The following is a 23,584-nucleotide window of genomic DNA, read 5'->3' as shown; positions in this document are numbered from 1 at the left end:
TCATTGCTGCTTGCAGCTATATTTGGGGGCCAAGCAGCGAAGCTGCGAAGCCCCATTGTTTTTCTATGATTTCTTATTATTATTATTATTATTATTTAACATCTTTCTTCCGCCATGGGAGTCTATGGCAGCCTATAGAACCGTCTTGTAAAAAGTTGTGAAATTTGGCACACCGATTGGGGACAGTCCCATGTTTAATTTCACCAAGTTTTATGTCAGCACCTTGAGCACTCTAGCGCCACCAACAGGCCAAAGTTGGACGTGCGTTCACGCACGTAACTTTTGACCCGTTCAGCCGATTGTCAAAAATGAGGTACCATTGGAATCCTTGGACCAGGCCGAGTTCAACGCACCCTATGACGTCATTTTCCGCCATGATGGATTTTCCGCCATATTGGATTTTAGTGAAAGTGAAACTAAAACTTCACAGGTCACAAATTTTGTCCAATCGTCACCAAACTTGACATACATGATCTTCAGACCAAGCCTAACAAAAGTTGTGGTGTTTTGTCTTCGGAACTATAACCGTTCGCGCGTAACAGCCAATCGAAGTTTGCGGCGAAGCCGCCAAACAGGAAGTGAGCTCATATCTCAGCAACCCATTCATCTATCATAACCAAACTTAGTACATGGACTCAGGACCCAATCAGGAGGACGCTCAAGAAATCTGGTGACCTTTGACCTCTAGGGGGCGCTTTAATTAAGAAACATGCCTTTTGGCCTGTAGCTGCAGTTGTGCTTAGAATTATAACTCACTAGTGGTGTCTAATAATACTGTTGGAGGTCCTTAGGCCGACACAAGCCAACTTGTGATGTCATCGTAATTTATTCGGCCGCCATATTGGATTTAATCAAAAACACGTACGAATTTTCGCAGGTCACAAATTTCAGCTGATCCTCACCAAAATTGGCAGAGAGCATCTTCAGACCATGCCTTATCAGTGTATTTTTTTCTGGAACAATTGACAGAAGCGTTCGCCTGTAACAGCCAATCGAAATTTGCGGCGAAGCCTCCAAACAGGAAGTGATTTCATATCTCAGCAACGCTTTCATGTATCAAAACCAAACTTAGTACATGTACCTGCGACCCCATCGGGAGGGAGCTCAAGAAATTTGGTGCTATTTGACCTCTAGGGGGCTCCGTAATTGACAAAAATGCATTTTGGCCAGTAGTTGCTGATGCACATTATTTTGCAATGGAAGTCAATGGCAGCCCATAGAACCGTCTGGTAAAAAGTTATACAATTTTGCACACTAATTGGGGACAGTCCAATAATTCATTTCACCAAGTTTCATGCCGGCACCTCAAGCACTCTAGCGCCACCAACAGGCCAAAGTTGGACTTGTGTTCACGGACGTAACTTTTGACCTGTTGACCCGAATGGCAAAATGTGGTATCATTGGAATCCTTGGGCCAAGCCGAGTTCAACACACCCTATGACGTCAATTCTTGACCTCTATGTTTAAATCACAGCAAGTGTGATCATATCTCAGTCAATCTTTTATTTTTGATGTGAAACTGATGACAGCAAGTTCCATCTAGTTCATTCTAATGTGTGCGTGCAAGGGTGGGACGGGGTGGGATGGGCAGGGGCGGTTGTGGCGGTGGGCTGGCTGGGAGAGGGGGTGGCGACACTCAGCCCTGGTTCAGCTCCACAAAATCAGTTATGTTTTGATGTGAAACTTGACCTTGTAACTCAGCCAATCTTGGGTTGTATGGCATGGAACTTGCTGTGACTGCTTAAGGCTATATGTCTGATGCAACGGCTTTGACTTACATGGCAAATCTGGCCTGCTGAACTGTCTGCTTGGCCCTCACATTGCTGCTTGCAGCTATATTTGGGGGCCAAGCAGCGAAGCTGCGAGGCAACCATTGTGTTTGTTAGTTTTCTTATTATTATTATTCCTCTGCCATTGAAGTCAATGGCAGCCCATAGAACCGTCTGGTGAAAAGTTGTGAAATTTGGCACAGCGATTTGGGACAGTCCCATGATTCATTTCACCAAGTTTCATGTTGGCACCTCAAGCGATCTAGCGCCACCAACAGGCCAAAGTTGGACTTGCGGTCACGCACGTAACTTCTGACCCGTTGACCCAATTTTCAAAAATGAGGTATCGTTGGATTCCTTGGACCAAGCCGAGTTCAACGCACCCTATGACGTCATTTTCCGCCATGATGGATTTTCCGCCATATTGGATTTTAGTGAAAGTGAAACTAAAACTTCACAGGTCACAAATTTTGTCCGATCGTCACCAAACTTGACACACATGCTCTTCAGACCAAGCCGCACAAAAGTTATCCCTTTTCGTCTTCGGAACTCAAACCGTTTGCCCGTAACAGCCAATCGAAGTTTGCGGCGAAGCCGCCAAACAGGAAGTGAGCTCATATCTCAGCAACCCATTCATCTATCATAACCAAACTAAGTACATGGACTCGGAACCCAATCAGAGGGACGCTCAAGAAATTTGGTGACCTTTGACCTCTAGGGGGCGCTGTAATTAAGAAACATGCTTTTTGGCCTGTAGCTGCAGTTGTGCTTAGAATTAAAACGCACTAGTGGTGTCTGGTAATACTGTTGGAGGTCCTTAGGCCGACCGAAGCCAACTTGTGATGTCATCATAATTGATTCGGCCGCCATATTGGATTTAATCAAAAACACGTACAAATTTTCGCAGGTCACAAATTTCATCTGTTCTTCACCAAAATTGGCAGAGACCATCTTCAGACCTTGCCTGATGAGTGCAATGCTTTCTGGAACAATTGACAGAAGCATTGACCTGTACCAGCCAATCGAAATTTGCGGCGAAGCCGCCAAACAGGAAGTGATTTTATATCTCAGCAACGCTTTCATGTATCAAAACCAAATTTAGTACATGTACCTAAGACCCCATCGGGAGGACGCTCAAGAAATTTGGTGACATTTGACCTCTAGGGGGCACCGTAATTGACAAAAATGCATTTTGGCCAGTAGTTGATGATGCGCATTATTTTGCAATGGAAGTCAATGGCAGCCCATAGAACCGTCTGGTAAAAAGTTATAACATTTTGCACACTAATTGGGGACAGTCCAGTAATTCATTTCACCAAGTTTCATGCCGGCACCTCAAGCGCTCTAGCGCCACCAACAGGCCAAAGTTGGATGTGCGTTCACGCACGTAACTTTTGACCCGTATGGCCGATTGTCAAAAATGATGTATCGTTGGAATCCTTGGACCAAGCCGAGTTCAACACACCCTATGACGTCAATTTCCGCTATGATGGATTTTCCGCCATATTGGATTTCATCAGAAAAACTTAAATGTCTTCACAGGTCACACATTTTGTCCAATTGATACCAAACTTCACAGATATCATCTACAGACCATGCCTCATTAATGCATTGCTTTTTGTCTTCGGAACTATAACCATTCGCGCATAACAGCCAATCGAATTTTGCGGCGAAGCCACCAAACAGGAAGTGAGCTCATATCTCAGCAACCCATTAATCTATCATAACCAAACTTAGTATATGGACTCAGATCCCAATCAGGGGGACGCTCAAGAAATCTGGTGACCTTTGACCTCTAGGGGGCGTTGTAATTAAGAAACATGCCTTTTGGCCTGTAGCTGCAGTTGTGCTTAGAATTAAAACACACTAGTGGTGTCTGGTAATACTGTTGGAGGTCCTTAGGCCGACCCAAGTTAACTTGTGATGTCATCGTAATTGATTCGGCCGCCATATTGGATTTAATCAAAAACACGTACAAGTTTTCGCAGGTTACAAATTTCAGCGGATCGATCCTCACCAAAATTGGCACAAACCATCTTCAGACCATAACCTATCAATATATTGCTCTCTATAACAATTGACAAAAGCATTCGCCCATAACAGCCAATCGAAATTGGTGGCGAAGCCGCCAAACAGGAAGTGAGCTCATATCTCAGCAACCCTGCCATGTATCAACCAAAGTTACTACATATATTCATGACCCCATTAGGAGGACGCTCAAAACATTTGGTGACATTTGACCTGTAGGGGGTGCTGCCATTAGCAATATTGCATTTTGATGTGTAGTTGCTGATGTGTTTTATCAATCTTTTATTTTTTGATGTGAAACTGATGACAACATGTTCCATCCAGTTAATTCTAATGCGTGCGTGCAAAGGCAGGGCAGGGCAGGACGGGGTGGGACGGGCTGGGGTGATTAGGTGGGGGGGGGGGCTGGCTGGCGGAGGCGGTGGCAATACTCAGCCCTGTTGATCCCGGGTGTCTGCTGAGTTCTATCTTGTCGCCGTGGCTACTTCGGCCTATTCTGCTTGGCCCCCTCATTGCTGCTTGCAGCTATATTTTCTTATTATTATTCAACATCTTTCCTCTGCCATTGAAGTCTATGGCAGCCCATAGAACCGTCTGGTAAAAAGTTGTGAAATTTGGCACACTGATTAGGGACTGTCCCATGATTAATATCACCAAGTTTCATGATGGCACCTCAAGCACTCTAGCGCCACCAACAGGCCAAAGTTGGACATGCGTTCACGCACGTAACTTTTGACCCGTCAGTCCGATTTTCAAAAATGAGGTATTGCTGGAATCCTTGGACCATGCCGAGTTCAACGCACCCTATGACGTCATTTTCCGCCATGATGGATTTTCCGCCATTTTGGATTTCATCAAAATCACTTAAAATGTATCAGAGGTCACAAATTTTGTCCGATCGACACCAAACTTCAAAGATATCATCTACACACCATGCCTCATTAATGCATTGCTTTTTGTCTCCGGAACTAAAACCGTTCGCGCGTAACAGCCAATCGAAATTTGTGGCGAAGCCGCCAAACAGGAAGTGAGCTCATATCTCAGCAACCCATTGATCTATCATAACCAAACTAAGTAAATGGACTCAGGACCCAATCAGGGGGACGCTCAAGAAATCTGGTGACCTTTGACCTCTAGGGGGCGCTGTAATTAAGAAACATGCCTTTTGGCCTGTAGCTGCAGTTGTGCTTAGAATTAAAATGCACTAGTGGTGTCTGGTAATACTGTTGGAGGTCCAAAGGCTAACCCAAGCCAACTTGTGATGTCATCGTAATTGATTCGGCCGCCATATTGGGTTCAATCAAAAAAACTTACAAATTTTCGCAGGTCACAAATTTCAGCGGATCCTCACCAAAATTGGCAGAGACCATCTTCAGACAATGCCTTATCAGTGCATTGCTTTCTGGAACAATTGACAGAAGCATTCGGCTGTAACAGCCAATCGAAATTTGTGGCGAAGCCGCCAAACAGGAAGTGAGCTCATATCTCAGCAACCCTTGCATGTATCAAAGCCAAACTGGGTGCATGGACTCAGGACCCAATCAGGGGGACACTCAATAAATCTGGTGACCTTTGACCTCTAGGGGGCGCTGTAATTGAGAAACATGCCTTTTGGCCTGTAGCTGCTGATGCGCATTATTTTGCAATGGAGGTCAATGGCAGCCCATAGAACCGTCTGGCAAAAAGTTCTGACATTTGGCACACTGATTTAAGACAGTCCATTGATTCATGTCACCAAGTTTCATGTCGGCACCTCCCGCGCTCTAGCGCCACCAACAGGCCAAAGTTGGACTTGCGTTCACGCACGTAACTTCTGACCTGTTGACCCGATTGTCAAAAATGAGGTATCATTGGAATCCTTGGACCAAGCCGAGTTCAACGTACCCTATGTCGTCATTTTCTGCCATGATGGATTTTCCGCCATTTTGGATTTCATCAAAATCCCTTAAAACGTATCAGAGGTCACAAATTTTGTCCGATCGACATCAATCTTTACATATATCATCTACAGACCATGCCTCATTCATGCATTGCTTTTTGTCTTCGGAACTAAAACCGTTCACACGTAACAGCCAATAGAAATTTGTGGCGAAGCCGCCAAACAGGAAGTGAGCTCATATCTCAGCAACCCATTGATCTATCATAACCAAACTTAGTCCATGGACTCAGGACCCAATCAGGGGGACGCTCAAGAAATCCGGTGACCTTTGACCTCTAGGGGGCGCTATAATTAAGAAACATGCCTTTTGGCCTGTAGCTGCTGTTGTCCTTAGAATTAAAATGCACTAGTGGTTTCAGGTAATACTGTTGGAGGTCCTTAGGCTGACCCAGCACAACTTGTGATGTCATCGTAATTGATTCGGCCGTCATGTTGGATTTAATCAAAAACATCAAAAAGTTTTCGCGGGTCACAAATTTCATCTGATCTTCACCAAAATTGGCACAGACCATTTTTAGACCATAACCTATCAATATATTGCTCTCTGGAACAATTGACAAAAGCATTCGCCCGTAACAGCCAATCGAAATTGGTGGCGAAGCCGCCAAACAGGAAGTGAGCTCATATCTCAGCAACCCTGCCATATATTATAACCAAACTTACTACATATATTCATGACCCCATTAGGAGGACGCTCAAAAAATTTGGTGACCTTTGACCTGTAGGGGGTGCTGCAATTAGCAATATTGCATTTTGATGTGTAGTTGATGATGTGTTATATCAATCTTTTATTTTTTGATGTGAAACTGATGACAGCATGTTCCATCCAGTTAATTCTAATGCATGCGTGCAAGGGCAGGGCAGGGCAGGGCAGGGCAGGGCAGGACGGGGTGAGACGGGCTGGGGTGATTAGGTGGGGGGGGCTGGCTGGCGGAGGCGGTGGCAATACACAGCCCTGTTTCAGCCCTGTTCATCCCGGGTGTCTGCTGAGTTCTATCTTGTCACCGTGGCTACTCCGGCCTATTCTGCTTGGCCCCCTCATTGCTGCTTGCAGCTATATTTGGGGGCCAAGCAGCGAAGCTGCGAAGCCCCATTGTTTTTCTATGATTTCTTATTGGGGGCCAAGCAGCGAAGCTGCGAAGGCACCCATTGTGTTTCTTAGTTTTCTTATTGGGGGCCAAGCAGCGAAGCTGCGAAGGCACCCATTGTGTTTCTATGATTTCTTATTATTATTTAACATCTTTCCTCTGCCATTGGAGTCTATGGCAGCCTATAGAACCGTCTGGTAAAAAGTTGTGAAATTTGGCACACTGATTGGGGACAGTGCCATGATTAATTTCACCAAGTTTCATGTTGGCACCTTGACCGCTCTAGCGCCACCAACAGGCCAAAGTTAGACGTGCGTTCACGCACGTAACTTTTGACCCGTATATCCGATTGTCACAAATGAGGTATCGTTGGAATCCTTGGACCAAGCCGAGTTCAACGCACCCTATGACGTCATTTTCCGCCATGATGGATTTTCCGCCATATTGGATTTTAGTGAAAGTGAAACTAAAACTTCACAGGTCACAAATTTTGTCCGATCGTCACCAAACTTGACTCACATGATCTTCAGACCAAGCCTCACAAAAGTTGTGGTGTTTTGTCTTCGGAACTATAACCGTTCACCCGTAATATCCAATCGAAATTTGCGGCGAAGCCGCCAAACAGGAAGTGAGCTCATATCTCAGCAACCCATTCATCTATCATAACCAAACTTAGTCCATGGACTCAGGACCCAATCAGAGGGACGCTCAAGAAATCTGGTGACCTTTGACCTCTAGGGGGCGCTGTAATTAAGAAACATGCTTTTTGGCCTGTAGCTGCTGTTGTGCTTAGAATTAAAACGCACTAGTGGTGTCTGATAATGCTGTTGGAGGTCCTTAGGCCGACCCAAGCCAACTTGTGATGTCATCATAATTGATTCGGCCGCCATATTGGATTTAATCAAAAACACATACAAGTTTTCGCAGGTCACAAATTTCAGCGGATCCTGACCAAAATTGGCAGAGACCATCTTCAGACCATGCCTGATGAGTGCATTGATTTCTGGAACAATTGAAAGAAGCATTGGCCTGTACCAGCCAATCGAAATTTGCGGCAAAGCCGCCAAACAGGAAGTGATTTCATATCTCAGCAACGCTTTCATGTAACAAAACCAAACTTAGTACATGTACCTCTGAGCCCATCGGTAGGACGCTCAAGAAATTTGGTGACATTTGACCTCTAGGGGGCTCCGTAATTGACAAAAATGCATTTTGGCCAGTAGTTGCTGATGCGCATTATTTTGCAATGGAAGTCAATGGCAGCCCATAGAACCGTCAGGTAAAAAGTTATACAATTTGCCACACTAATTGGGGACAGTCCAATAATTAATTTCACCAAGTTTCATGCCGCACCTCAAACGCTCTAGCGCCACCAACAGGCCAAAGTTGGATTTGTGTTCACGGACGTAACTTTTGACCTGTTGACCCGAATGGCAAAATGAGGTATCATTGGAATCCTTGGGCCAAGCCGAGTTCAACACACCCTATGACGTCAATTTTTGACCTCCATGTTTAAATCACAGCAAGTGTGATCATATCTCAGTCAATCTTTTATTTTTGATGTGAAACTGATGACAGCAAGTTCCATCCAGTTCATTCTAAAGCGTGCGTGCAAGGGTGGGGCGGGGTGGGATGGGCAGGGGCGGTTGCGGCGGTGGGCTGGCTGGGGGAGGGGGCGGCGACACTCAGCCCTGGTTCAGCTCCACAAAATCAGTTATGTTTTGATGTGAAACTTGACCTTGTAACTCAGCCAATCTTGGGTTGTATGGCATGGAACTTGCTGTGACTGCTTAAGGCTATATGTCTGATGCAACGGCATTGACTTACATGGCAAATCTGGCCTGCTGAACTGCCTGCTTGGCCCCCACATTGCTGCTTGCAGCTATATTTATTATAAATCCTCTGCCATTGAAGTCTATGGCAGCCCATAGAACCGTCTGGTGAAAAGTTGTGAAATTTGGCACACTAATTAGGCCGTGCCCCATGATTAATTTCACCAAATTTCAAGTCCGCAACCTGAGCGCTCTAGCGCCACCAACAGGCCAAAGTTGGACATGCTTTCACGCCCGTAACTTCTGACCCGTTGGCTCGATTTTGAAAAATGAGTTATCTTTGGAATCCTTGGACCAAGCCGAGTTCAACGCATCCTATGACGTCATTTTCCGCCATGATGGATTTTCCGCCATATTGGATTTTAGTGAAAGTGAAACTAATCTTTCACAGGTCACAAATTTTGTCCGATCGTCACCAAACTTGACACACATGATCTTCCGACCATGCCTCATTAATGCATTGCTTTTTGTCTTCGGAACTAAAACCGTTCGCGCGTAACAGCCAATCGAAGTTTGTGGCGAAGCCGCCAAACAGGAAGTGAGCTCATATCTCAGCAACCCATTCATCTGTCATAACCAAACTTAGTACATGTACTCGGGACCCAATCAGGGGGACGCTCAAGAAATCTGGTGCCCTTTGACCTCTAGGGGGCGCTGTAATTAAGAAACATGCCTTTTGGCCTGTAGCTGCAGTTGTGCTTAGAATTAAAACGTACTAGTGGTGTCTGTTAATACTGTTGGAGATCCTTAGGCCGACTCAAGCCAACTTGTGATGTCATCATAATTGATTCGGCCGCCATATTGGATTTAATCAAAAACACGTACAAGTTTTCGCAGGTCACAAATTTCAGCGGATCCTCACCAAAATTGGCAGAGACCATCTTCAGACCATGCCTTATCAGTGCATTGCTTTCTGGAACAATTGACAGAAGCGTTCGCCCATAACAGCCAATCGAAATCTGTGGCGAAGCCGCCAAACAGGAAGTAAACTCATATCTCAGCAACCCTTGCATGTATCATAACCAAACTTGAAAGATGGACTCATGACCCCATCGGGAGGACGCTCAAGAAATTTGGTGACCATTGACCTTTAGGGGGCTCTGTAATTGGCAAAAATGCATTTTGGCCTGTAGTTGCTGATGTATATTATTCTGCAATGGAAATCAATGGCAGCCCATAGACCTGTCTGGTAAAAAGTTGTACAATTTGGCACACTGATGGGGGACAGTCCAATAATTAATTTCAGCAAGTTTCATGTTGGCACCTCGATTGCTCTAGCGCCACCAACAGGGCAAATTTGGACGTGTGTTCACGGACGTAACTTTTGACCCGTTGACCTGATTGTCAAAATGAGGTACCGATGTAATCCTTGAACCAAGCCAAGTTCAACACACCTTATGACGTGAATTTATGCCATGATGGATTTTCTGCCATTTTAAATTTTGTCAAAAACTTTAAAAGTTTCATGCCTCACATAGTTTGTACGATTTTCACAAAACTTAGCACATATGATCTTCAGACCAAGCCGAACAAAAGTTATTGAACAGATTTTCCAAATTCAAAAGCGTTTGGCCACGGCAGCCAATCGGAATTGGCGGCGAAGCCGCCAAACAGGATATGAGCTCATATCTCAGCAACCATTTCATCTATCATAACCAAACTTAGTATTTGGACTCATAACCCCATCAGAAGGACACTCAAAAAATCTGTTGACCTTTGACCTGTAGGGGCCTTGTAATTAGCAAAAATGCATTTTGGCATGTAGCTGTTGATGTGTTTGGAATTAAAACATACTAGTGGTGTCTAGTAGTACTGTTGGATGTCCTTAGGCCAACCCAGGCCAACTTGTGATGTCATCATAATTGATTTGGCCGCCATATTGGATTTAATAAAAAAAAACTAAAACGTTTTCACAGGTCACAAATTTCATCTGATCTTCACAAAAAAATGGCACAGGCCATCTGTAGACCCTGCCTTATCAATGCATTACTTTCTGGAACAATTGAGAAAAGCATTTGCCCGTAACAGCCAATCGAAATCAGTGGCGAAGCCACCAAACAGGAAGTGAACTCATATCTCAGCAACCCTTGCATGTATCATAACCAAACTTGAAACATGGACTCATGACCCCATTAGGAGGACACTCAAGAAATTTGGGGACCTTTGATTTCTAAGGGACGTTTAGGCTTGTAATTCATATCGAACTCATATCTCAGCAACGGTTTCATGTATCAAAACCAAACGTAGTACATGGACTTTTGACTGCATAATGAAGACGCTCAACAAATTTGGTGACCTTTGTCCTCTAGGGGGCACTGCAGTTAGTAAAAATGTGTTGTAACTCTTGATGTGTTATATAGGAATATATGTTAATACTCTGGGAGCTCCTAACACATACCAACTTGTGACCTCAACATTGCTGCCATCTTGATCATCTTCAGACTCTCTTGATTTTTGAAGCCATATTCACAAGTGTTCACCCAACACAGCCCATCAAAATCCGTTGCGAAGCTGCCAAAAATGAAGTGAGCTCATATCTTCGCATGTATCAAACCTTCTCATGTATCAAAACCAAACTTCAAAAAATGGACCTATGAACCCATATGGAGGACACTCAAGAAATTTGGTGACCTCTGCCCTATACATGTCACTGCAATTAGAAAAATACATTTTAGCTTGTAACTGCTGATGTGTTTGGAATTAAAACATACTAGTAGTGTCTCTTAATGCTGTTGGAGTTCCTAGGGCCAAAACATACCAATTTGTGACCTCAACATAACTGATCTTGCCACCATCTTGGATTTTGTGCAAAACGCAAAAACATTTTCACTGGTCACAGATTTAGTCTGTTTGTCACAAAGTTCGCACAGACAATCTTCAGACTGACCATTACATATGTCTTGATTTTTGAAGCCATATTCAGAACTGTTTGCCCAACACAGCGAATCAAAATTGGCAGCGAAGCTGCCATACAGGATATATTCATATCTTAGCAACCCTTTCATGTATCAAAACTAAAGGCCGGAGGCTCAAGAAATGTGGTGATCTTTGACCTATAGGGGGCACTGCAATTATCAAAAATGCATTTTGGCTTGTAAGTCTTCATGTGTTTGGATTTAAACCTTACTGGCTATTGAAAAAGGTCCTTTGGCTGACACATGCCACCGTTTGATTTCAATGCAATTTAGTTTGATGATAGTTTATGTATAACGATGCAAAACTTCACATGTTTAAGTTCATTCATTTACAAATTCACCGAGTAATCAAAGGCCAAAAACATTTGTACTTTATTAATTACAATTTGATTATAGCATACCTAGTATTTTTTTTACAATCTTACAATCTCACATTTAGGTTAGTTAATCCCTGAGTGTGGCTAGTCTGTTAACTTTCAGGTTATTTATGGTATAAAGATGATTATGCTAAAAGTCATTACTGCAGTAATTGATAATCTGCTACAACTCTGTGGTAGACAAAACAATCTTTACACATTTTTGTTGTGTGATATACATCATCACATCTTTTCTATGCTTAATATACAGTATAAACATCTTAACATAATTACTGAATTATTCTGGTTTGTTATCAAAACATTATTAACAATTTAACAAAAGTGTTCCAATTGAAGAGGTATAAATTGCATGATGTTATGCAAACAAATACCCTGAAAACGAACCTCCTGGATATAGTATGATAGTATGACATTTATTTAGAATTATTGTATTCAATAAAGCGCCACATAAAACAATGATGGAACAAAAAGCAAAGATGTCCAAAATAGTAAACAATAAAACTGAGAAAAAACATGAAGTCATTAAATCCCCAATTACTTCTATTTCCCTTGTATTACTAAATGGTAATTAGATTAGATTCAACGTTATTGTCATTGTGCAGAGTAGAAGTACAAAGCCAACAAAATGCAGTTTGCGTCTAACCAGAAGTGCAAAAATGCAGAAAAGTGCAATGATATATACAAAGTATAGAAAGGTGGGGCATAGGCAAGGCAAGAAATATAGTGCAGTGTAGACAGTAGTATGCAGTTTGTTTACAGAAGGTGGTTTATAATAATATAAATTAGATATAAATATGTGCAGTGTATTAGCAGTTACTTTATAAGAAGAATAAATAAGGCTATGTGATATGAATAAATATGACTATGTGATATGAACATAATGCTAATAATCTACAGCACAAAGTCAATGTTCTTAACCGGGCTTGTCAGCCCTTAGTCAGTAGATGGCCACATGTACAACTCATTGCCCTTTGTAATGCTGTCCTGTAGTGCTGTTGTAGATTGTCAAGATCAGCTACGAGCCTCAGCATGTGACAAGGCCGGTGAGGGTCCATGAACTTCAACAGGCACTCTGACAAGTACAAGTCCGTCTGCACCACCACAACCACCAAGCGAAAAGGTAGATGAGTCTCAGCAGGCTCTCCGTCTGGTACAGGTGGTTCGATAGGCTGTGTGGCTTGTGAATGTCCATGAGCCTCAACAGTCCTAACTATTGGTGTGTCCCATGGAACAGACGTATGGACCAGTTCTGTGCATACCTGTGGCAGTGGCCACACCACAGCTTTGAAACATGTCAGAAGGTATATTCTTTGAAACTGGGCAAACATTATCTGTAAGGTAATTTTAGAGCAGATGTTCATTTACAATAAAAGTATACATTATTTTGTTCTACAGGTTTAAGAAAGCAAAATGTCTATTCATTAACAGTGTATACAATGTAGGCTACATCCTACTAAAATATGCATAAACATTTAGATTGCATCTTTTGGAGAAAGAAAAGCACAGATACTCACATAACTTGATAAGATCTTGATAGGCTGTGTTCCTGGAGGATGTCTGTGATCCTCAGCAGGCCCCGTGTCTGGTGCAGGTCACTCGGAAGGCTGCATGGCTGGAAGATGTGACCAATGCTGTTTATTGGGAAGGCTACGTTGCTGGTGGATGTCCGTGATACGCAACAAGACTGGTGCAGGTCACTCGGAAGGCTGCGTTGCTGGCGGATGTCCGTGATCCGCAGCAGGACTGGTGCAGGTCACTCGGAAGGCTGCATGGCTGGCAGATGTCTGTCATCCGCAGCAGGCTCTGTGACTGGTGCAGTTCATTGGGAAGACTATGTTGCAGGCGGATGTCCATGATCCGCAGCAAGACTGGTGCAGGTCACTCACAAGGCTGCGTTCCTGGAGGATGTCCGTGATCCTCATCAGGCCCCGTGTCTGGTGCAGGTCACTCGGAAGGCTGCATGGCTGGAAGATGTGACCGATGCTGTTTATTGGGAAGGCTACGTTGCTGGTGGATGTCCGTGATACGCAACAAGACTGGTGCAGGTCACTCGGAAGGCTGCAAGGCTGGTGCAAGTCACTCAGAAGACTGTGACGCGGGCGGATGTATGTGATCCTCAACAGGCCCTGTGTCTGGTGCAAGTCACTCAGAAGGCTGCGTAACTGGTGGATGTCCGTGATCAGCAGCAGGACTAGTGCAGGTCACTCGGAAGGCTGCATGACTGGCAGATGTCAGTCATCCGCAGCAGGCTCTGTGACTGGTGCAGTTCATTGGGAAGACTATGTTGCAGGCGGATGTCCATGATCCGCAGCAAGACTGGTGCAGGTCACTCGGAAGGCTGCGTAGTTGGCGGATGTCCGTGATCCACAACAGGACTGGTGCAGGTCACTCAGAAGGCTGCTTTGCTGGCAGATGTCCATGGTCTGCAGCAGGACTGGTGCAGGTCACTCAGAAGGCTGTGAGGCTGGCGGATGTATGTGATCCTCAACAGACCCTGTGTCTGGTGCAGGTCACTCCGAAGGCTGCGTTGTTGGTGGATGTTCGTGATCTGCAGCAGGACTGGTGTAAGTCACTCGGAAGGCTGCCTTGCTGGAGGATGTCCGTGATCCTCAGCATGCCCTGTGTCTGGTGCAGGTCACTCGAAAGGCTACGTTGCTGGGCCTTGGCCAACATTTTCTGTATGGTCATTTGACAGCAGATGTACATTTACAATAAAAGTCTACATGCTATTGTTACACAGGTAAATAAACCAACATGTCTTTTTCTTAAAGTTTACATCCTGTCAAAAGTGCATGAATCAGAATTAGGATGCCTGTCTTTGAAAAAAATGTACAGTCATATATATAATATAATGGGTACTCACATAATGTTAATATGTCAGAAGAGCATGACAGCATTTCCAACTCCAAACCTCTGTAGTGGTTGATTCAGTTTCGTCTTACAAAGACTCCATATTCAGTCCATTGTTTTGTGGTGGTTAATTGTACAGATCCAGCAGTGAAATTTAGCAATGTGTTAGTGAACAGATTCCATATGCCATTATAAAATGAAATTCATAGAGCATAAGTAACTTTTCTGATATAATATCAATAACTATTTTTCCTTCTTTGTAATTATCCATGCCAAAACATACTTCACAATAATTGGTCATAACATAACAAAACAAAACAAAATAAAAATAGTTCATTCAATGTATCAACAAGTAAAGTAACATGTTACACACCATCTAAATTACAGTCCTTGGTGTGATAAAAAAATACTTATAGTACAGTCGCAGCTAAAACAAATCAGTCCCACACAAAAGAACAGAACACAAAAGGACAGCCTAATACAAAATCATGCCCGAATGAAAAACAATTAACATATCACACAGGCAGAAAAATTAAAACTTAAACCATTAAATATGTCTTATTTCAAGTAGTTGTACAGGACTAATGGCTGAGAATTGTTCTGGGTTGATTAAGTAGCCAACTGAATTGTCCTCACCCAATCTAAAACTTAGAAACAAAAACAAACTTTCTTCTCTGAATTATTCATGTCAAAACATTTTTACATAAACAAAATTATTATCTAAAGTCTGTCAATATATTGTAACACATTTGAAATGATCAACTCATGCATATTTTAACTACTTTTACAATGCAATTTAGAATTTTGTAATACTAAATTGTGTAATCATGTGTATTAGACCCTGTTTACAGAACTGCATACCAAGTGGACAGTGCTAAATATGTAAATATCTTCTAACATGCATTTTCATCACTCAAACAAAAATGGTAAGGTGTTCAGTTCAATTGGTATGAAAGATATACAGTACACATTGCTAAGATGCACCTGTCAGTCTCGGTAGAACAGCCGTTTAGTCCCACACAGGAATAATGGCTGCTGTTGCTGTCTTTTTTTATTAATCCAAATAGTATTCTTCTGAATGTGTCCTTGAATTTGACTCATTTACACACATGCTTCTCTCAGCAGATTGCATTACTGTCCATGGCTTTCATGTCCTTCAACTGCCCTGGTGCTGGTGGCAACTCCACCAAACAGAATGTCCTTGGAGATCCTGCCCTTTTCCAAGAAATAGTGGTGTTGCAGCGAGATGTAGGCTGGGCCTTTGACCTGTGTTATCTTAAAGGCAACAGAACTGATTCCACAGTAAATGACAGAAATTGTCTGTAATCAGCACTATTTAAGTGATCTTGTACATATAGTATCATGACTTTACTGTGTCAAAGCATATATCACAATAAGGGTGAAGCAAAACACTTTTTGTGTCACACTACTGTATGTGTTGAAAACTGTGAGTTAGCTGCAAATTGGTGGTGATTTGGACACCTTCGATAAGCATGATAAACAGCAATTGCATGACTGTCCACTTGGTATAATTCCATAATTCATGAATGTTGAACAAAAAAGTTCCCTGTATAGGGGCCATTTTCCAAAAGAAGTTGCACTTTTAAGATTTGTGTTCTTTGTTTGTTTTCAGCATTCTTACACAATCTCGAGACAATTCATTCATACACAATTTATTCTTTCACTTCAATGAAGATTTATGGTATTGTTTTCCTTCAACTCAGTGTTGCAATAATAATACCAGTCTTCAACTGACTGTAATATCTGTGTAAAATAATATGGCTGATTTTTATTTTACTGGACTAAAATTCAACAGCTGTGTTTATTGTCCTTGACTGTTATTGTCTTAACTGTAATTCACTGATAATGTTAAGGTTTACAATAACGGTAAAGATATAAACATTCAATACACTATGTCTGTCCATTAATTATAACTTTAATTTGGATTCTTGTTAGCATTTAAAGCATTACACATAACTTGGTATAATGGTGGTGTGATACAACCAAAATGAAACAATTCGACCAACATTAACAAGAAATAGCCTAAAATGCTTTAGACAATTAAGGACCGATCCACTGACTTAAAACAAAAATAGATAATAAATCAACTGTATTGTTTTCTGATATTTACACATTCATCTGTATATATTTACCGTTATTTGCAACTTCTTTTGGAAAATGGCCCCTATACCCCTCCCATGCCCTGCAAGGAGCCGTCCAGTGTATGCTCTCTCCTTGCCACCACCCACCCACCCATCATAACCCCGCTCAGTGGACGGACTATGGAGTAAACTCATAATGACATCATAACCAGAATATAAATACTTACCTATTCAAAGACAAATATCATTAATCACAGATAACATTATTACAACAGTGAGATCAGTATGGCTTCATGAAAACTGTAGTATGTCTGCACAACTTCAACAACAACATGTTCTGTGCCTTTAGTGTAAACATGATCTATTAATGTACCTTTTTCAGTTGTAGCTGCTTGTACGTGCTGATTGTATCCATGCCGTTCCAGTAACTTGAGAATTGTAGAAGATACGAATATGTCCTCATTGAAGTCTCCCATGATGAGCTTTCTCCCTGGATGTTTCTCAAGTTCAAAGATGACCTGTAAAAACTGCTCTCGAAACATGTCAATCTTATAAGAGCTGGGCCTGTACAACACAGCAGCAGTCAAATTTGCATGAGGTATTTCAAAATACAGACATTCCAAATTGCATCTTTCTGGAATTGACACCTGCACATCAATGTTTTCTGAACAATACACACCAACTCCACCTCTTTGTTGTTGTTTCAGCGCTGCAAAGGCTGGCTCGGAATCATCGTAACAGTTTCCCCTCGGATTGTGTTTGAAGACGTATCCTGGAAGTTGTGGCTCTTCATCAGTGTCTACATTGAGCCACGTCTCTGTTAAGCAAATACAGTCAGCATTCATGAGGGCTTTATGGGATTGAACATCCTGAATGTGAGCATTCAAACTCTGTACATTGTGAAGTGCTACTGTGCACACAGGGTTCATGTTGGATGAAACAGACATTCCAAAGTTAAACTTAGGCAAGCTTTTCATAGCCGAATCTACTTTGTTATCACAAAATATGGCAGATTCTTTGAAGTCCTCAATTATCAGCCCACCGAGAGTTCTCACGCGACTCAACGCAACGTATGCTTGCCCTGGAGCAAAGATCTTCTTGAGTGATACAACAGCCCTTTCAACAGTAAGCCCTTGACATTTATGTACAGTTACTGACCAGGCCAGGCTAATCGGCAGTTGCCTTCGTACACCACCATTATTAGCCACTTGTTCCTCTTGCACTTCCACTATCGTTGAACATTCGGAAACCCTTTTTGCTTTTGACCTCTGGATCTTTCCTACATTAGGGTCTTCAAACTCCACATGGATAGCTGAAGGCATGTCATCGTCTTGTTGACTTTGAATGATTTCCACAACTGTGCCACATGCTCCGTTGACAAGGCCATCAGACACATCTATGTTTTTCTTCAACATGACCCTTGCTCCAACACCCAACGAAACACATTTAGGCAAGCAAGAGTTGAAAACTTTTGTGTGAAAGCCAACTTTCCGTTCCATTCTTCCAGTTTTGGGATTTCGGACAAAGTCTTGAGCACGTATGGTGATTGCGTCTGGGCAGATCTCTTGCAGTCTCTTCACGTTATATTCATCAACCTCTGCATTTGTAGCATACACATGAATGTCATTAGATTCCTCACCAGTTTCACGCTGCCTCAATGTGAGAACATCACGGTCGGTGAGAGGTTCATTCTTTTTACGGACTCTGAGACGATTAAGCATTTCCGCAAATGCTGCATTTTCTTGTCTAACAACTTTAGTCAGTTCTGCAACCTCAAAGTTGTTGTCCCACAGGTTGGCTCCTTTGTTTTCAGCAAAAAGAGGCGTGCCTTTCACAGGCTTGAGTTGAAAAAAATCACCCACACAAATCAGGGAAACTTTTGCAAACAAGGAATAATCACCAGTCTGCTTGATTTGACGCAGTCTACCATGAATGTAGGCCAAAAGACGGTGGTCGACCATGGACACTTCATCAATGATCAGAATTTGCAAGCTTCCCATTTTGGTTCGCAAAGAATTGACTTTCTCATCACCTAGTGGTTGATATGGCAGTTTGACATTTGCACCAATGGAGAATGTATTGTGAATTGTTGCAGCACCAATGTTATATGCAGCCACTCCTGTAGGTGCTGTTAGAAGCACAGTGAGGTCCTCAGGATTTTCAGCAATCTGTGACAACAGCCTGGTAGATTCGTAATGTATCGCTTTGATTAAATGGCTTTTCCCCGTTCCTGCTCCACCAGTAATGAATAATCGCAACGGTTCAGGATTTTGGCCAAACACTTTCTGCAAACACCACTTACGAACAGCATAGAATATGGCAGACTGTTCTTCATTTAATGATCGCAATAAATGCAATGCATCCTGTCTGGGCATTGACACGTGATTTGTTTCCAAAGTGCATGTAGTCTGTGGGTTTGCTGTCAGGTCAGGAATGAGTTTGTCATCATCATCACCTTCATCATCTGCAACCTTTTCTTTCATCAGATCCAAACAACGAAGACGCTCCCTTTCTGTTTCAGGACATATTTGAGCCCAGGCATCTTCTAAATCAATATTGTCTTCCAGCAACTGTTTAGCTCTGTCAATCTCATCACTTTCTTTTTCAAATAAAGCTTTGTTGGTATCCACAATCAACTGCACTCTTTGAACATCAACGCCACATTTCACTGCACCATTTTTATAGAAATGCTCATATGTATCAAACTGGGGCGGTTTGAGGTGACAATCTTCATAGTAAGGCAGAAACAGTTGCAGCAACGAATGGAAGTACTTTTCAGGGTTTTTTGTGGGAGAAAATCTGGGATACCTCACGACAGCAGGTTCAGTTCGGGTCCTTCGTTTCACAAAGCCACAGTTGTTATTGAGCTGTATAATGTCATGTGAATCTTTTTCAGTCGGAACCTGTGACTTTGATAGAACTCTGTATTCAGAACAAAAACTGGCCAGGCATAAATCCTCAAATTGTTCATTCTGGGGTCTGCTCTTATACCTCTCAATCACATTGGTCATCCAAATGCTGCTTTCGTCATTACACTGTTGGAATTGAGCTTTATTTTGAAGTACATGCAGAGGTAAACTCATCCTAACAGGATTATCACCAACTGGAATGAACTGTACGTCACGAGAGCATTCTTTCAAGTGCATGTGTGTTAATCGATACACTGCCTCTTGGGCTGAAACTTCTCTGTTGTGTAGGTATACACTTCCAAGCTGTTTGAATGCTGCTTTTGCATCAAGGTTGCCATTCATTGACTCGTCTTGGGCACGTTGTAAGAGCAAACCCATTTCTTGTTCTGCTTTTGTGATGTATGACAGTATGTAGACCACAACTGAAAAGGCATCTGTGACATACTGGATATCCATATTGCCTTGCCAAGCACGGAGTAAGTCTTTGTTGTACTGGTTCACCCAAATGTCTCCAGGATTTCGTTTCAGGACAATGCTTTTCTTTTTGGAACATATGGTGTACGCCTTTTCAAACAAACCTTGATCGATCTATCCCAAGAGACTCAAAAAATGCATCGGCTGTATCAAAATTCATGTCAGGCATGGTCAACGCAGTTTTAACATTCTTTATTATGGCACTCGCACTTTTATTGTCATCATTGCCATTCAAGTCCTCACAGTTACCGCCTCTTGTGATGAAAGTACAGCTTGATGGTGGCCGTGGGAAGTTAAACCTGCACACTGTGTTTTTCTTGCGGCAAGTCTTAGAGTGTCTTGTGCTGTGCCTCTGTACGCTGCTCACAACCTCGTAAAGCTCTGCATCTGTTTCTGGTGGAATTTCACAAGTGATGTATGTATCTATGAACTGTGCCACTTCATCATCATTCTCTTTATCAATCTTGGGAGCATTTTCAACCCAAAAAAGACAGTGGACATGAGGAGAACCACGTTGTTGAAATTCAACACGATAAAAGTAGTCCTTTATTTTCCCTATGGGTTCTGCTGGCGACATGATTACATCACGGAGAAAGCAATGCCATCTGTGATCAAACATTCTTGCCGCTGTCACAGGGTTTCGACGTATGAGTCCACATTTGTCAGACCAGTCAAGATCGTCAACAGACGTTTGTTTACCTTCTATTCTTAGCATAGAGTTCAGCATTTCAGGCCACCTCAAATCTGCAGAGCTAAAAGATGCAAAGAATGTGGGTATGGAGAGTTGTCTTATCATGGCAAATAAATCTTTCTGAACTGACATCCAGTATGGAGGTGTGCCACGAATTCCTCGTAAGAACTTGTATCCTTCGTCATTGCGCAATATTTTACCCAACGACTCTGAGTTCAAAAACATGTCTGGTGATGCATCTTTCAGAGAGGAGTTGCCGCCACCTTTGCGTAATGCCACTGATACACCAGATACAACTTGATGCACCTCTGATATGTATTGTGCGTAAAAAATGAAGTCTGTGTTCTGTGCAAAACGCCCATCTGCATTCAGAATGCGTGTATTCAGGTACCGTGACAGAGTTATTTTGGACTCTCTTTTATCATGGAATGTAGGTCCACCAGATGGATACAAAACAGGAAAACATTTTGCCTCGTTGGTTTTATCGGACAACAACCTCACTGGACTGTTACCTTCACCTGGTGCCACATTAAGTATGTCCTGAAAATTCTGATCAATGATCTCTGAACCCAGATCGACAGGTTGTAATGATGTATCTGACAAAAGCCCATTCTGGTCTTTGATATAAGTCACATCTTCCTCTGCTTGCTCTTCAGGAACATTGTCATCATCACTGTTAGCAGGTGTTTCCTGTTTGGTACTTTCCTCATGCTGGTCAGTGCCATTCAGAGAGTTTACCCATTCATCATTCATAGTCACATCACCGTACCATTTATTGTTTGCCATCAAATACCTCAGTGCATTTCTGACACGATCAGTGTGCACATACATGTACTCGTAATGACCTTTATATGTCAACTTGCGTTTCAGTTTTACTCTTATCATCTTGTCATCACATTCATTTCTTGGGAGTATATTTGTCACATTTGCGTTATTAACAGGAACAGAGACGCAAGGACCATGGCAAGCTCTCTGGCGGCCTCGAGGCAAACACAACAGCTTCATGAAGGGAATGTGACGTGCAATGAGATGTTGTTCCAAAGAGTTAAGACATTTAAGTTCTGCTGGAATATCATCCAAATGCATGTTGTTGGTAACACTCTCTTCGGGAAGTTTTCCTCCGAGTATTTTATGATGACATGTATGGCAAATCCATAATTTGCTTGATGGACTATTAGACAAATGACATTTCTGTTCACATTCAACATCACACGCGTGTAAATATTGCAATGTTATGCATCTGTTAGCCAATGCAGCCACTTCTGCTCCTTTGCTTTCATAGCAATGTCTTTTACACTCAACCACCTGCTTCCTGAAGAGTAAACGATGACAGACTGAGCATACATATTCAGGACCACGACTGACCTCCTGACGAAAATGATCAATAGCCAAATCAATGTCTCCCTGTTTCTTCTGCCATGTTGAATAATTCTCACGACCTTTTTTGATTTTATTTACACGGATGTTTTCATTTTCTTGATACTTCCTCTTATTATGATCTTTAATTTTGTTCTGGAATCCAATGTTTTTCTTGTATTTTGTATGACTGTAGTCACGGACAAGATTCTGGAATGGCCCGTTTGTCTTATATTTGGCTTTGGAGTAATCACGGACACAAGTCTGAAAGGTCTCATTTGTCTTATATTTGACTCGAGAATACGTGCGCACCATTGCTTGAAAGGAAGCACTTTTCCTATATCTCATTTTAAAGTAGTCACACTTCAATTTCTTATATTCAGAATCAGACATATATTTATTTCGAGAATATGCAAGCTTTCTCTCTCTGTAATCATTGTCATCGTATCGACGGCGCTCCTTCTTTGCTTTCACATTTTCTGATTCATTGTTCAACTTTCTTTTTCGTGTTGACCTCAACTTGTCATCAATCTTTACAGGCTGGCATGTTCCTGTGCAACGTCTTGTATCTTTGTGTTGAACACATGTTACAACCTCATAATGATTGCCAGTGTGATTTAAATAAACGCAATTCTCTCTACATGTCTGTGAGTCTGCAGGTCTGTGCATATTCCATCTTCCATCATTGAAAGTAAAGATAGTTGTTTGCAACAAGTCAGCAGCAGCAAAAATATCAATTTCTTTTGCCCATGAACCACAGTAATATATCCTTGATTTAGTCACATAATCCTCCACAGATGTGTATTCATCCCTCAGATATGTTTCAAATTTGGTGCCGTTTCTCTGAAGGTGTTGCACGACAGCCCGTCTTATTTTCAAATGCTTGTCTTCATTGTGGCAAATGCTAAAGGCTAGGCTGCGGTAAAAGCAATTCCCATCAGGTTTTATACTTTTTATCTTACAGGGACATCCCATGTCATCAATATCGGTTGTTGCCATTAGGCCTACATCAACATTTCCATTTTGAAGCTCTAAACATGTACACAGTGCATCCTGGTCCTGACGAGTTAAAGGTTTAAAAGCATGTTTGGGAACTCTTACATTACTTATAATGACATCAGTTGCCTGCACATCACAGTTCAAAGGTTGAAAAGACTGTTCGTGAGCACCTGCATCAATAAGAATTACATCGTCTGTTGCAATTTTGTTTTGCTTAACACCTTTACTGGGAACTTGTCTCAAAACGTCACTGTA

At 42.3% G+C, this 23,584-nt stretch overlaps 1 long non-coding RNA gene across 1 annotated transcript; it reads right to left on the bottom strand.

Moving 5' to 3' along the window:
- Positions 1-11,970: 11,970 nt before the first annotated feature.
- LOC143119701 (uncharacterized) lies at positions 11,971-16,963 on the bottom strand. Its single transcript, XR_012986313.1, has 3 exons — positions 14,812-16,963; positions 13,463-14,624; positions 11,971-13,279 (listed from the first exon to the last, which is right to left on the bottom strand). It is a non-coding gene; the product is annotated as an uncharacterized LOC143119701 (long non-coding RNA).
- Positions 16,964-23,584: the final 6,621 nt, after the last annotated feature.

This window comes from Alosa pseudoharengus, unplaced genomic scaffold (assembly GCF_046254945.1).
Source record: "Alosa pseudoharengus isolate Yale_2024_CS ecotype anadromous, Long Island Sound unplaced genomic scaffold, YU_APseudo_1.1 YU_APseudo_1.1_scf_1, whole genome shotgun sequence".
Classification (NCBI taxonomy): Eukaryota; Metazoa; Chordata; class Actinopteri; order Clupeiformes; family Clupeidae; genus Alosa; species Alosa pseudoharengus.
The sequence above is the reverse complement of the archived record's forward strand: the minus strand, read 5'-3'. Positions and strand labels throughout refer to the sequence as shown.